General features: G+C 37.7%; 1 protein-coding gene across 4 annotated transcripts in view; it reads right to left on the bottom strand.

Moving 5' to 3' along the window:
- Positions 1 to 16,022, bottom strand: part of LOC131366804 (cAMP-specific 3',5'-cyclic phosphodiesterase 4D-like) — a 152,259-nt gene that overhangs the window by 78,817 nt on the left and 57,420 nt on the right. The gene's annotated exons all lie outside the window — the stretch shown is intronic.

Here is a 16,022-nt window from a genome sequence, read left to right on the forward strand (position 1 = left end):
GACAATAAATAAAGCCAAAGGCATATTATGCTGGTTATTCAATAAACCAGCCTCACCCATGCAGCAGTGGAAGGCTTCCACTTGTAAATATGTTGGAGGCGATGTGCCAACAGCAGAGAAGGTAACTTTCATCACTGGTCTTTATTTATCCGTCCAGTTGAGCTACAGCAAATAAGCAGGGCAAACAGAAACCTGAGCTGCTGAAAAAAGGAATGAACAGCCAACTAATTTTGGTGAGAGCTGCTGTCCACAAATGCGTGTCGCGCTAAATGAAAACCATAATAGATAAGGTTATTTGCACAGCGAATAGCATTGATCAAACAAAGGTAACTGACACTGCAGGACAGCTGTGTTACACAAACAGAGCAGTCCTCAACTACAAATGAAAACATCTTGTTTTCAAATTTCATCACCTTAATCACACATCACGGCAAAGAGTACTGTAATAGATAGAAGTCCCACTATGGTAAATTTACTTACCTCTGTTTACTCATGTCATCATCCATGACTTATTGTTTTTAATAGCAGATGTAGTAACATTAGCCTCTTTACTTATTAAGATAGCATTTGCCTGATTAGGACCAATGAAACATTACCTAAACTGAATCAGGCAAGACACGCTGAAGAGCAGATGGTGCTACAACGCAGGGTATGTTGTTACATAAGAGAGGTTTGCTTTGGTGAAAATGTTGCTTCCAGCATATCTTATGTTTTGGTTAGACGTGTTTGATTAACTAGTTTCCATGTTCAACTACTTTCATTGTGCTTCTGTTTTTTTTTCTGAAATAACGGTTTAAACCCTAAATATTAGTAACTACTAACTAGTAACTTTAAGCACAGTACTTAGAAAGCCAGTACACAACTGTTGTACATTATGTATACCTCAGGCGGATCTTCAAATTGGTTGAAACAATGGTGTATTTTTATGCTGAAGATATCTGTTTCAATTATTTTTTGAGTAATTTTGTTTAAAAAACATACAATTTGAACAACAGATTTGCTATTCAAGGACACATTCAGGAACAATGCTGAAATTAAAACCAGTCACCTCAGCAGAGACTACGAGAGCTACTAACACCACAGCTGAAACAATTCCAGACTCTTAAGCAAATCTCCATAATCTCACAGCAAGCAGCAACCAAGTAGTGCGAGACAAGTGTGCAACATTGCCTGTGTTCACTAGATGGAAAGGATGTCTGTCTCTCTCTCTCTTTCTCTCTCTCACCATCATGGCTGCCATCATGGTGAGCTCATGTATGCGGAGGAGGGCAGACAGCACTATTTTCAGTGTGAGTACCTCAGGTTCTCAAGCTAGGGCTCATGGCCCCACATGGAATTGCTTGATTTGGAATAAATGGGGTTGTCTCTGTCTTTCATTCATTTTAGCAGACGTAACTGGATGTCTTCACACGTCTCAGAGAAAGCACACTGAAGCACACAGAACTGGCAGGTGGGTGAGATTACAACATTACAGCTAGCTAGCTAATAATAACATTATTCAGCACTTGGAATAATGTTATTGGGTTATACAGGCAGAGGTGCACTGTATGTGTAGTGAGGATTGAATACCAAAATTGTTCATATCAGTATCAAGATTTAACTTCACTTAACTAAACTTAAGCAGGATTTAGCATTTGAGTGGGAATTGAGTACATGGGGAAGAGGTTGTCTAAAACAGGGGTTTGTCTGAGCTGAACATGAACGTTTTTCTTGTTGGACTTTGACTCAAGTAAGGAGCAGTATTAAGTCTAGCTGAAATGACTGTTTTAGCAACATGGAATGCTATTTAAGCAGATAAAGATGAAGGATCACTAATGAATATTATCACCCAAACAAAATGTGCAGGGGACAATTTGACCCTTAAAACTAATATTGTACATGGAACAATATAGTGACTATATACTAGACACCTTTAGATGTTTGTTTCAATGCATAATGCACTAATGCTACATATAATCATGAAATTGATTTTTTTTTTAAATCTGTCACAGCTAATCCCTTCTTCAGTGTCATGTGACCGAGTCGGAGGTGAATGCCGATGCCGTTGAAAGATTTTACTAAAACACTAACACAAAACAAAAACAATCTAAAGCAAGAATCACACACTGAGACAGGCCAGAATTCAGGCAATCAGTAGACAACACCATGAGAGCAAATAAAAAAATCTAAAAGCATAGCAAGATCACAAGCGGAATCACAACATATAAGGCTTGACAAATTCAGCTGTAAGCACACAGAGTGTTACTTCACACAGAACAAAGAAACACGAGGACTCACACTGCCTTCATGTGATATTGGAATGATCTTCCTTCTCACTTCTGAAGTGGTTATTAGGAGAATGTATGTGTTCACGTGCTTTGTTGTTGCAAAGAACACGAAACATGGGCGAGCTTCGTTCATACACATTTCTTTTTCTAATTTTAATTTTACTTTTATGTTGACACAATAACACACATTACACAGTTATCTAGTTTATTGATGACAATGGAATTTCAGTAAAATAGCTATTTCCACCGTGTACACACTCAATTTTAGTAACTACTAACTAGAAACTACTTTAAGCACAGTGCTTAGAAAGCCGGTACACAACTGTTGTACATTATGTACACCTCAGGAGGATCTTCAAATTGGTTGAAACAATGGTTTATTTTGATGCTGAAGATATCTGTTTCAATTATTTTTTGCGTAATTTTTTTTAGAAAACATACAATTTGAGCAGAGACTACCAGAGCTACTAACACCACAGCTGAAACAGTTCCAGACTCTTAAGCAACTCTCCAGAATCTCACAGCAGGCAGCAACCAAGTAGTTCATTCATACACATTTCTTTTTCTAATTTTATTTTTTATTTTTATGTTGACACTATAACACACATTACATAGTTATCTAGTTTACTGAAGACAATGGAATTTCAGTAAAATAGCTATTTTCACAGTGTAAAAATGTTCAACATGCACAAAATGGTTGCTGATATACAAAAAAGAAGATGGACAAAATGGCAAGCACTAACAATTAACTGAAATTAGAAAAAATAAACAAAACTTTTTGTACAGAAACTCCACCATGTTGAAAGTTTGAAAGGACTCTCTGTGTTTTCCAGTCATAATTACGACTTGATCAGCAACTTCCTAGTTTACAAAAATTCCGACAGCAGGTAAAGGCAGCAATAAACACAGATTAATCAAGGAGCAAACTGAGCACAGGTGAACGTAATGCTAACACACTTGGGAGGCAATGACAAAACATTGTAGGGGGCGAGACAAGAACCCAAACAAAATGTGCATTCCAAAGTAAACAATCATGACAACAACAAATTTTCTTGTTCATACAGGTACGTGTTTATGTTCAATAAAGATGGTGGTCTAGTTGTTATTTAAAAACACTGTCTGAGATCTGGGAGGTGTGATCTACACACAGGTGATTTACAACCTGAAAATCAACTCATAACTGTCCACACAAATATCACTGTAACTTTTGGACTTTGACTCTGAATACAGCTGTGTGTGTGTGTGTGTGTTTCCATTGAATAGACCTATCCAATAACCATTAGCTTCTGCAATATTACTCTCAATAACATGTCTCTTTAAAACATCACTAACATGAAGCAGTTATACTGATATGCCTGAAAGACCACACACACACACACACATTCAGCCCCTATGCTGATCTATTAAAAACCATTATGTCACACTTTTATACTTGGCCACCCCCACCCCCTACTTAAAACATCCCGCATGCTTGGAATCTCTTTTCATCTAAAAATCACACACACGTTAATATTCATCTGGAGAATTTCCTGACAAACATCTGCTGGTGCCTCAGGAATAAGTATCCAGGCATTGAGGTAGAAATGCAGCACTGTTCATAAGCTCATTAGTGTGGTATGTGTGGTCTTTAACAAACCTGAGATAGACAGCATTGTTTGCAATCACTGGGTTCGTTCATGGCAACCAGTCACTAAACACAATTCTGCTCAAAGTTTAAACAACAGAGAGAGAGAGAGAGAGATAGAGATATAGATATATAAGCTTGTAATAAGTAGCTGAGATACACAGGGTGTGCTTCTGTAACCATTACCTACAGGAAAGAAATACCGGAGATCCAGAGATACCAGTGATTCTGACCCCTTCTGCTCCCCGGACTTGCCTAATGCACCCATGATGCTACTTCTGGTTGGTGTCTCCTCACTTGGAGGCTGCTACTGAGGATGAGCCCACAAGTACAGCCTGGAGATACATGAGATTACTGTGGATGGATCCACTTAGATACAATGAAGCTGGTTGCAATTGATATAAACAGATTTGCACTCAAGTCTCCAAGATAGAATGAATCTCCTGGTTGCACAGCTGATTACACCATACAGTACACCAATACTAAAGGGAAATATTTTATACCCACACTATCTAGTGTCAGCCAGCTGAGGATGTGTTCTCTTTTTGAGTTTTTCTCACCACCTTTTGCCTCTGGCTTGCTCATTAGGGACAAATTGAAAATCTCATTTATATCCTGAATTTATATATTTCTATAAAGCTTTGTGATAAAGACATTTTTGAAAGCACTATCCAGATAGAAGTGAATTTAATTGAATTGAGTTGAAATAGGTTCCATCAAAAAAAAAAAAAATCTCAAAAACAGTACAAAGGTCCTGAAAGCAGCCCAAGATTGAGCACATTGAGCATATTAATCATATGGGGCCATTGGAAATAGAGGCATTGTTAAACAAACCCAACCTACCCCAGACTATCCCAGAGCAAAAGGCTGAGCGAGTGTGTGGTGAGATTAAAACATTTACATCTGTGATGTAATTTTAAAAGCTTGTTGCCATTAAATTGTTCACAATATCTTGACTGCGAAGTGTTCTTTTGCATTTGGCCTTGAATTGTACTGCCAATGACAATTAATTTTAAGAGCTTTTGCTACATGGCCCCTGGAGTACCATCATCATGCACTGACACCATTACAAGATTGACGAGTTGTAATAATTTGTTTGTGATTTCATAAATGAATTATTACAACATTCATTTCACTGTCATATTTAATAGTTTCTTTTAATTTGGCAATATGAAATGGCCATGTTATTGTCATCACACATTTTAAAAACATGCTGTTTGATGAACTGGCTACTCTAAATTGTCCCTAGGTGTGAACTACCTACTAACTAACATCCTATCCATCAGCACCCTGACCAGGATAACATGGCTACTGAAGATCCATCCTCTTAAAAGAATAATTATCACATTCCATTTTATTTACAGTTTAATTAACAGATTTAAAGAAAGAACTCAATAGTATTCACTCCACTTGGTAAGATCTTACTTTAATATGAATTCATTCATAAAGAAAAAATGGTTTTCTCTAATCTGGATCCCGCTCAAAAGAAGAAAGCATTAGGCCTGAAGACAAGCGTATCATATTAACATAGACAAGTCATCACACAATACAATACTTCCAGAGAGCCAACGTCAGCGTGTTTTGTTTCAGCTAAATCAAATATGTTAATTAGAGTCTTGTAGATGATGATTAGTGGGATTATAAGTGATACACTCTGACCGCAGCACTGGTGTTAAAAATAGAACAGAAAGATGATGAAATGCAAACGTACCAATCCTAGCAAGAACCTGTCCACAATTCAGCATTGCAGCTACCAGACAAAATAAAGGACTGGTTTAGCAAATAAAGGGAAATATTTACATTTAAAGAAGCTGTGTATTCATATCAGATTAGAATTCCAAAGCTAAACTACATTAATCATGAATTGCACAGAAAGGGACACTAATAAGAAAGACATGTAGTTTGTATTAAATAACATATAGATTCTAATTCTGAAAAAAATAATTAAATTAAAAAACAGAAATTCAACAATTCTGAAAATTCTCCAGAAAGATCCCCTGGATCTTTGTGAGCAATATCTACTAATTATCTAAAAAAATGGTAATTACTTCCCACTGTGATGAGAAGACGAGTGGCCTGACATTGGAAACAATATCAAAATATCAAACAATAATATCTGTGAAACATTTTCAACATTACAGAAAGCAGAAGGGTAAAATTTGCTTCTGTGTTTATTTCTTTGTATTTCTGACAACACGCCTCATCTCCTAACTCTGAAAATGCTGATGTTACAAATAACAAAGTTATCTAGAAAGCAGTGCAAATGAAGCAGACTTGCTTATGCAAGCAATCGAGGGAACATTTATGCATGTCATTTCAATTCATAAGCATATTGCAGATACAGATGAATCATGAATCATGTCATGACAAGCCTGCGAAGGATCCTGGAAGAGAAAGACCAGTAAAAAGAGGGACATCACAACTGACATAATGCTTTGAAGATGCAAAGCCGGGTGATCACAAACAGGAAAGAGGTTGCTTTATATAGATATATATATCAAGGAAAATAAAAGGGAAGTTTATAATGTAAGATAATATAATGTGGATTTACTCTGCTTGCAAAGCTGCAAATAGAAAAAAAAATCACTTCATTAAAGTAGGTCTGTGTCTCCACCTAGTGACTGAAACATACAATTAACTTCACCCCAGAACAGAAACATGGTAATGTTTTGTATTCTAAAATAATTCAAATTATTTCTCTATGTAATCAAATGCCATGCTTCTTTTTTGGTGCAAACATAAGGCTCATTGATACACACAAAAAAAACAGGCTGCAGTTCCCTGCATGACCAATAGGGAACAGGAAAAGATCAGGAATGTCCACATGCACTTCATGTAGTAATTTACTGGTAGAACACACATTACCTGCTGCTATCCCTGGTTGAAAGGGCTCAGTCAGTGCTACTTGTACAGTAACTTTTCCTCCACTGGTAGGTGGTGTGGGTGATGATGTGGGTGGTGTTTCTTCTCTGAGTGTGGGAATGTAAGTGCGATGGTTCAGCTACTGATTGACTCAGCATACTCAAACACCTTGTTGTGCTCGGTTCATTATAGTTTCCATTAGATAAAGCAGATAGACAGATAGACAGACAGACAGACAGACAGACAGACAGATAGATAGATAGATAGATAGATAGATAGATAGATAGATAGATAGATAGATACTGTACAAATCAGTCAGCACTACCAATTCTCTTCTCAGGAAAGAGCGAATGATGTGGATGACTCACATCCAAGATTCCAGAAATTGCTGTGCACTTCAAAGCAGGGCGTCGTTTTATTTGAAAAGAGACTGATTGAATCACAGAAGACATAAAAGCCTTGGCAGTTTGTTCATAATTATTAAGTGCTATTCTGCAAGTAGGCTTTGTGGCTGGGTTATACACCAAGTGTGCAATTAGACTGACAAAGCACATTTCTTTTGGTAGATTCGCAAAACAACGTTACAGTAAATGTTGAGTAGAACAATTTGTTAAAAAAAATCATTTTAATAAGCGTGCTTCAAGTCATTGTCATATACTATAAATGCTGGTCATTGTAAGATGAGGTTTCTCAGTACTAGCTTCCAAAATAGCTAAGCTTCAGATTTTTTTGAATTTTTTTTGAAGTTTTAGTGTCTTTAAATTGAACCTAAATGGATCTGATTTCAAGTGGTCATGTTTTTTGCAACAAGAGCAAAATCTGCATGCACAGAATATGAAAGGAGAGTTGACTAAAAACTCCAGAAAGCATTATCTGGTGCCTTTATTATTATTTAGGTATAGAACAGAACTGTGTTCAACACCAGCACATGAATATGTGATATGTGACAAGTGCAATGATCTAGTGTTGATTTGTCACTATATCTATCAATCTTGTTTTGCATTAATGACATAGTCTAATGTACAGATAAGGCAAGAACGGTTTCCATGAAACATGGTCACTTGTTTGTTGCGCAGGCACGTCCTTGGGGATGGAAATAAATATGAAGCATTGGGAGCTTGGTGAAATTTTGTCTCAAGAGAGATGTAATAGAAAAGTAGGCTTAGCTATCTAGGGTGTTACAGATCAGATTTGTCAGCAGGAAGCTTAATGTAGTGAAATAAACCTATGGGATAAAAGGGAATTGAACAGAATAGACCAATTACAAAGATTAGGCTTTGTGCTAAGCTGTTTACATCCATTTTCAGATATTCAGTCATTTTAGACTGTGAACAATGCTTTAGTAACCACATAAAAATAGCATGTGATGGAAAACCACGCAAAAAATGTGAAGCCATCCATCCATCTGCCCAACCATCTATTTTTTGTACTGTTTATCCTAAACAGGGTTTTAGGGAACCTGGAGCCTATCCCAGGGGACTCGGAGCACAAGGTGAGGAAATCCTGGATGAGGTGCCAGTTAATCACAGGGCACAATCATGCACACTCACACACCCATTCATACACTGCAGACAATTTACAGATGACAATTAGCCCAGCTTTTGGACACGGGGAAGAGAGGAAACCCAGAGGAAACCCCCAAAGCACAATGTAGAACATGCAAACTTTCAGATCTCCTTGTTTATTTCTTTATATTGTTTTTTTTTTTACATGGTTTACTTCTTCTGTTTCTTCCTACAAGCCTGTTGTAAATTAGTAAATTAGTAGGAAGTATAGCCAGATGCATACTTTACCCAATAAATCAGGTTTGCTTTATCCATGTAAATAGATTTTTTTAATTTTGCGGCATGATGCATAGTAATGAGTCCAACCTAAGAACTATTTAGGGAAACTATGTTTTTTAATAATGCTTGTGACTCAGAGTGCTTTTGTCACACAGACCTTTGTCTACACAGATCCATACATCAGTGCTGTGTCGAAGGGAGGCCCACCCACGATAGCCATTTGTAGAGTCATTCTAAAGTGAAGTGACAAAAAGCTTTTAGTTTTTTCGAAAGGAACATTAATGGACATGTCGAGCTTGAGTTTCTTTGCACTGTTTTGAAGTGGAATTAAATAATGTCCAACTGCTTAAATGTATATTCTAAATATACAATGAACGTTGTATTTATTAATATTAAATTGATGAAATGAATAAAACAGCTGAAAGCATATATGCTCTTTGGTGTTTTCTCTTGCTTTATCAGCTAAAAGCTAAGAGCTCTGGTATTTTATTTGTTTCTCTATGCATATGTACAAAATCAGTCAACAGCAGCTCCAAAGCAAACTGGGTGGCACCTTAGGATAGTTCAATTTTCTTTTGTTATAAATTGGAGTATTCCAGTTTGCTCTTTTCCTTGCCTTGTCGTGAACCCTTGAGGCACGGGTTCTATTCCCAGGCAGGAAACCAACCCACCCACTGATTGCTGGTTAACTCTCAGTGCAGATCCCAAGCCTGGATAAAATGGGAGGGTTGTGTCATGAAGGGCATCCAGTGTAAAACCCATGCCAAATCAAAATATGATGATCCAATGTCGTGACCCATAACTTTGGTTTGCAGCCGAAGGACAACAACTCTTTTCCTTGCCTAGTAGTGATAGCAAAGTTGTTACTTCATGATTATTACCCTAAATGGGAAATGTAAGTCTAAATGTCTAAATGTCCCCATTATGTCACACTAGTCATCTTTCCCATTCCGCCTTTTGTTCAGGAGCTGATGAAGAGAATTCAAAGACAGTGTGGATAGCGCTCTAATCCTTTGTTCTAATCCTTTGCTAATGATAATAAGCCGTCTGTTTTCGCCAAGGTTGATACTATTACAGGCTTAGTGTTTGAAATGTGAACACACAGTGACGTTTTTTATTGTCTTCATAAATTCTTATCTTCAAAATTCGCATCTTATCTTTTAAGGGGAGGGGGGCAAAAAGTTTGTTCTGCCTAGTCATGACAGAAAATAGACGATGAACATGATCGATGGCCAAATTGTTTGAGACAGAAGCATTTTGGACAAGCACTCACATAGCCATGGCCTACAGTAAATGACAACAGTGAAGCATGCTTCACAGGCTATGTGAATACTACTGACTATTCATTACATTCCTCAGTGAGTGCCTTTACTGCATTGGAATACAGAGCAGAGTTGCTGGCAGCAGGCATGGGCCAAATGCAAGAGAGCTTTCAGTAGCACTCCAATAGCCAATAAAAGTGCACAGCTCAGGGGAGCTTGATAAAGCTACAGCTGCCTCACAGATAGAGACAGAGAATGACTGCATCTCATTATTTAAACTTGAGACCCACTTTAGTGCAGAGTCCTGATGATCAGAGTGCAATAAAGGAATGTGGCTCAGCAGCAAATGCACTACAGGCTGGTATAAACACTGTGCAACTTGATGTGGCTCTTTCACCTGACACACATAACCATCACATACTATATAATTTGGAAGATGCTTTTGCCCACAGAGATTTATAACTGAGCTGATCAGATGAGGATTAAGGGCTTGGTTCAAACAGTCCACATCCCAAACCACTGAGCTATGACTTCTATGTGCATTCCAAAGCGCACTGAAGCTGTGACCTGAAAACATGGTACCGCATACTGACTGCAATGGCAGATGCAGAAGGTTAAGATTAATGCCTGCGGTATAGACATTGATAGTCTCGCTTGTGGTCCAGGCCGATGAAGCCCTACAGTCGAATGTAAAGATGCAATAGATCACTAGAACTGTTATACAGATGAGAGGGCAGGCTGGCTCGAACGTCATTGCCGAAGACTTGTAAAAACACACAGTGCTTTCATATCTTCTCTAGTATCTGTCAGGTCTCTGACACACAGGAATGGGGGTGAGGGGTGGGGGGTGCGGGGTGGGGGGGGGGGGTGTTACAATGTCACTTCTTTCTATCTGAAAACACAGAACGGACATTTTTAGATGCCTTTAATGCCATGAAGTTCATTTCACTGAATTAAATCGAGTTAATCAATTTAATTCAGTGAAATAATTCAGTATAAATAGTGCAGCCTAACTATACAGGCTGAAACATTGGAAATCTTCAGCACAGACCAAATGAACCCGAACAAATGACGACTCATTGGACTAGTGCAAGGCAATGGCAAATACTGATTGATTCACCTTAGTGACTCGCCCAGAAAAACTAAGTCATTTATGAATACAGCACATCGAGCCAACACACTGTTCCCCTGAGGTTGTGTTTAGGTGAGAAACTGCAGCAATGAAGGAGGCTAGCATTATGCCAGAGATGGCTAATAAAGAAATTCAGCACGTCAAACAGGACCTTTGTGAGATTACTAGTTTTCCAAATGTTCACGAAGCCTCAGTTTACAGCATAATTGCACACTTTCATAATAAGTAACCTAGTACACAGCAGCCTTTTCATTAAATCCAACAACAAATTTGAGCAAACACATGGCTGTATTATCACCATACTTAATCAGACACAAAGATCATTGTTTAATATGAACTTCCATTTATTAACACTGCACATTAGTTTCTTTACTAAACTTGTATTTTCTAAGCTTTCTATCACTTGGCCATGTGCACCACTGCACAGCATCTTTTCAACTGTAATTTACACCTCACACACTTAGTAGGCGGTGCCAGGTGCGGTTTGCATGAAGGGCTACAGCCTTGAATGTTAATTTTAGATACATTGCAAGCTTGTTTTGTGCCCATGGCTGCACATCATGACGTAGGTTCATCTGTCCTATAATGTTCAATAAAAGAAACCCTCAATGTGATCTTTTTAAATTGCTCTCAATTAAAGGATTCTTTCTATTTTAAAAAAGGTTGTCTTTTACTGTATTAACTTTTTGTGGTGTATTAATGTGATGGCCACATGCATCAGCACTTCTGTAGTCAAAGAAATGCCATTCATGGATGTGTTATATATGTCAAACATTTCCAATGTTGTAACCTTTACAGGTCAGACTATTTCTAGTCTACATCTAGCAAAGTGATGATAAGCATCTGCCTATCTGCATAACTCCGTCTTTCCCTAGCTCTCTCATTCTGCCTTCTTTCTCTCTCTCCTTCTCTGTCTCTGTCTCTCTCCCTCTCCAGTGAATGTGGTGGCTGACCTTCAGCACTGAGAAAAGAGCACCCCAGGCCTTTATTAGGCAATGCAGATAAAGGAGATCCAGCTGGAGACATTGACTTCTTCCCAGCATGCCCTCTGCTTACACTGCCCTCCCCTGGGAGTAATACCTAACAAACAGCCTAAATAATACAACCTACCCAGCCACTGTCCATATATATATATATATATATATATATATATATATATAGGGTTTCAGTCATAATCAGATATATCATATATACACATATAGGGTTTCAGTCATAATCAGAATCAGAATCAGAATAATAATCAGTGAGATGAAAAACATAAGTATTCCTGCACAAATTAATTCAATACAGCAGATTAAAATTAGGTATCAATACAGTCCCCTAGAGTAAATTTATTTATTATTATAAGAACTTAGATAAACCTACATATTTCCAGACATCTTTGACCATTTTTAAGCTTTACATTTTCTTGTTCTTTCAGAAAAGCAAATTTAAATCTTAAAAATAGTCAATTAGACAAAATTTTCTTAGATTTGGTTTATTGTATAATAAGAAATAGCAGATATATTCAACTAGATGCAAGATATTGCTAAGATTCATTTATTGCACTGTACAAAATTAGCAGTGAACAAAAATATGTCCATAAATAATTACAAGACCATTATATACAGCTTCTACATCTTACATCTTGTGACCAAAGGGAATAGCTGGAATATGTATACATATTATGTCGTACATAATGGTACATATAGTACTTAAAACAAAATGCTATAAGTAAATGGTCAATTTCACACAGTTATAGTCACAAACTTAGATATGATTTGGAGTAAATTTGCATAAAGTTACTGGAACAAGAATGGCAGAAAGCATGACTGCCGTGGCTTCAGTGTGCACACAACTAAATCACGTTTCTCATTAAGGATGCCATTTATTTCTAGTACTACTCCGTGTTTGTGCAACTCGTCAAAGCCAACACTGTCACAGAACCTTTCATTGACCTCTGTCCATCTTGGTCATGAGCCAACAATTGTGAGCAGAGTGCACAGAGCAGTATCAGGAAGGATGCAGAAGGAACCGACCCTTGTGTGAATGTGGCACATTCAATGGCACCTTGTGCTTATTTTTAATGACCATGCTCTGCGTTACTCCTAATTTAAAATAACTGCTTAAACATCATTGAATGTTTTATTAGGTGACATTTATTGTAGGAAGACCCAGTATTGCTACTCGCTGCCATTTAGTGTCATCTGTCTTATAACACTGTTTGGTCTTGGAGTAATGTTGATCTCATGACCTAGCCAAGAGATCTAGCCAACCTTTGCAGAACATCAGAAGAGACGGGACCTGCCTTTGGCACATATCACACCTACCACACGTTATATTCACCTGGACAGTTGGCTCCTAATGTTGGTCCCCACTGTATGTTTGATGAACGCTGTTTGTGTCACACTGACAATTTATAGCATTAGGCAGAATCCATGTGGCTCTATAGAGACAGATTTCCCTGCTGGGCGGTGTGGTGACTACATTTGACTACATGGGATCAGCAGTGAGATAATAATAATTAATTTCTTTACTAATTAAGCATTAAAATCAGATCCTGTTCAATTTGTCTGCCATTTTAACGTTCACATCCGCTGGCCAGATATATCTATTCTGGAAGCTCTACTGACAAACAGTATGTGATCCACCTTTCTTTCATATCCTCTTCCAGTTCTAAGCTCTTATTATGTTCACAGCTTATGTATTGTTTGTACAGCAGCTGACTGTATACTTCAGATGTTTGTTTGTTTGGTAAGGAGACCACTTAGGTAAGGAGGCCTCTAGAATTTGTTTAGCAGACCTCAGTGCCTTGACTATTTTTTTTAAGCTGTCAGTTCTCTGATCCTTGATCCTTCTGAACATCGATAGACACTGCAGACTACAAGTTTATGTAGGGGGTTTGACCCAACAAAGATAACAATTTCAATCACAATTCATCAGGATAACATTTGGACAACATGTCCCATCCAGGGTTTTCCAGTGTGTGTTTTTATATATTGTAAGGTATAACACAACAGCAACATAGAGCAATAAATATACCCACAGACATGAGTGACTTGCATCTCTAAATTGTAGTGTAGGAATAAGTGTGTGTGATTTTGCCCTGTGATGAGTTGGCATGAGTCCCCTGCCTCCCCTGGACAGGCCCCAGGCCCTGTAACTGATAAGCTGTACAGAAAATGGATGCTAAAATGATCCACATCAAATTATCAATTTGTCATTTCATTTAAAAAATATTGCCAGCTGAAATGGCATATCAAATTAGACTACTATAACAATGCCATTGTTGTTCTGGGTGCCAGTGTATTAATAAGACCATCAACAAAAATGTTCTTTAAGCATGGTAATTCCTTTGTAAACCTACACTAGATACAGTCCATAGCCTGAAACTGTGAGATGAATTAGAAGGCTGTCTGTGTCACAGGCCTCCTCGCCTAACATCAGAGTCTGATCTCACTAATGCACTTGAGGATAAATGAGCACAAATCCCCACAGCCATGCTTTAAAATGTAGTGGAAAGCATTCCCATAAGAATGGAAGTTATTATAACTGCAATGGGAGACTGGAATGGGATTTTTAACATGCACATTTGAATGTTATAGTCAGGTGTCCACAAACATTTAGTCTATGCTGGATTATAGCCAACACTATGGCATGAACATTAGTGCTATCAAAAATAAATGAATAAATAAATAAATAAAATTAAAAGAACATGAGAATGCTCTAATTAATGGACACAGGTATTATTTAACTAGATATATATTGCAGAATAAATCATTAAAGACTTTAAGATTTTTTTTTACTTCTGGTCTACTTCATCATGTCATAATGTACTTTCCCATATCCAATTTAACTCTGTATTTAAAGAAGTTAAACCGTTCCAGAACTTTTAAACAAGTATACAACTATGAAAAGTAGGTCAAGTTCATTAAAAGTTCCCTTAGGTTATATCCTGAAGTTCTGATCATCTCCTGGAATTAAAAAAAATGGACAGTTAAACAGCCTGAATGTCAGAGTGATTAGTACTGGCAAGACATTTAACTCAGGGTCCTAATAAGCCCCAATACAGTCAGGAATGTAAAATAAGGGAATAATTCAGCTATTTTTGGAAAGCTGCATTTATAGAAGGGTCTAGTCATATTCATCAGGACTCAGTAAGTTGTGGAGGAACACAGACCCTATCCAAGGAACATCAGGCATGAGGCAGGAATGCTACACACCCTGGATCGTATGGCAGTCTGTTGCAAAGCACTATGCACACACACACACACACACCTAGGGGCAATCTAGAACAGTCAGTCCTCCTACCAGCATGTTTTTGGGAAGTGGGAGGAAACTGGAGAGGAGGAAAACCCACACAAACACAGGGAGAACTCTGCACAGATCTCAACCTGAGCTCAGGATCAAACCAGGAGCTGTGAGGAAGCAACACTATCATGAAGATTCATGAAGATTCTATCATGAAGCTACTTTTGATACAGCATACAGAAAGTGCAAAATAGGTGTTATAACCAGCAGGAGTGGTTTTGTGAGACATTAAATAAACTGTAAGCAAACACCAAGTTGGAAAGAAGCACCCCAAGTACTAACAGTCCTTTATCTAATGCTAACCTTATGCTTTTTTATGTGAATCTGTGAATCCTTATAAGCTCATGCGCTGTCTGGGATTACATGTGTGACTAAAGCCTTTAATTGGTGTATTTTCTGCCTCTCCATTCCCCACATGCTTTTGCTCAAAACTAATGTACTGTGGCTGGACGCAACTGTGTGTGTCTCAGTGGAGACTGCGCTAAAGCAAACTCCTGTGAGGTAATGGTGACCATTAGAGCCATTCAAGCTGTTAGATGAATGTCTGTGTGCAGAACATGCAGAGAGAATCAAAATTATCGAGAAGCTCTCTGTGTAGTGGCACATTTACATAAAGCCTATGGTGTTTTTCTGCTGAACAAGCTGAGTTTTAATGAACTATTGGAATGTTCCATAGAACTGCTGAAATATTTATTCAGTTGGAAAGATACCTGACTCCATGTACATGTGAAAGTATTCAGTAAAAACATTAACAAAACTGTTATTCTTCATAAGTATCAACTGAGCAAGTTTGGTATTAAA

The sequence above is a fragment of the Hemibagrus wyckioides genome, linkage group LG16 (genome assembly GCF_019097595.1).
Source record: "Hemibagrus wyckioides isolate EC202008001 linkage group LG16, SWU_Hwy_1.0, whole genome shotgun sequence".
NCBI classification, from domain to species: Eukaryota; Metazoa; Chordata; class Actinopteri; order Siluriformes; family Bagridae; genus Hemibagrus; species Hemibagrus wyckioides.